This window comes from Poecilia reticulata, linkage group LG3, assembly GCF_000633615.1.
Source record: "Poecilia reticulata strain Guanapo linkage group LG3, Guppy_female_1.0+MT, whole genome shotgun sequence".
NCBI lineage: Eukaryota > Metazoa > Chordata > Actinopteri > Cyprinodontiformes > Poeciliidae > Poecilia > Poecilia reticulata.
In genome coordinates, this window is record NC_024333.1 from 31,986,318 (window position 1) to 31,987,529 (window position 1,212).

The window sequence follows — 1,212 nt, forward strand, 5'->3', positions numbered from 1 at the left end:
CTGCAGTCCTGGAGCGCCACTGCCCTGCAGCTTTCAGATGTGCCTCTGCTGCACCACCTGAGTAGAATAATTAGGTCTCTAGCAGGACTAACTGATCTACACAAGGCGGCGGTCATGAAGCCATGTCACTCCAGTGTTTCGTACCTGCGGCACATCTAAGACCTGCAGGACACGGAGGACTGGAGTTYGACATCCCTGGTTTAGTGGATCTAATTTGCAGCATTTTATACTTGCTGTTGTTTTTGCAGCATTTTCCCTTCAGCTCTTACTTCCTGTGGTTCCAGTTTTTTTTTTCTCTCTTGCTGTTTGTAGATTTTTGCTCTTATTTTCTGTATTTGCAGCATTTTTTCTGTGTGTTTGGAGTTTGCATTGTTCGTGTGTCTGCAGCATGTTTTGAACCTGCCGGTCACCATAGCAACCGTTTCATTTTTCTCCACGACAGGAAGTAGTTTTTTTTTCTTGCAGTTTGTGGAAGAATTTAAGTAGATTTTTTGTGTGTGTGTGTTTTTTGTTGTTTGGATCAGAACAAAGATAATTTGGAACAAATTTTTAAACTTTGGTCACTTCCAGACAGAGTCATCCTTACATCCTTCACAGGGGAGTAAACTATGAAAAACCTGGTGTGTTCTGTGTAGAGACGATACACACCTGTAAATTATGATGTCACCAGGTGAACCATCCAATCACTGAACAGATCGTTAGAACAAATGGCGTTGAGGCGCCAAAACTTTCTCCAGCTGAACAGAAACTGAAGTTATTATCTTTGGACCTAAAGAGGAACGCTCTAGAGTTATAGATCTAGAGTTATAGAGYCAACRCRCAGCTTCAGTTATCACAGATAGAAACKAGAGATCAGGCTGACCTCTGACCTGAACCCTCAGAGCCACATAAAGACGATTCCAAACCCGGCCTTCTTAAATGAAGAACATTTCCAGGATTAGAGGATTCATAAGTGAAACATTGATTTGATTTATTGGATTTTGATTAAATGTTTATTTCTCTTYCATTTGGTGGCAGACTGCAGGAAGTTTCTATGATGTAAAGCAGTTTCAAATTGTGAAAATGTGCCATCAGAATAAGCCTGACTCATGGGAAATGTTCACGTTTAGCTCCTGATGATGGAACAAAATGTCTCCTTCTGTTCCTGTTGGCTTTTAGCTGCTGCTGTTTGTAAAAGATGTTGGTTCTCATGTCTACAACTGAGTCTGATTG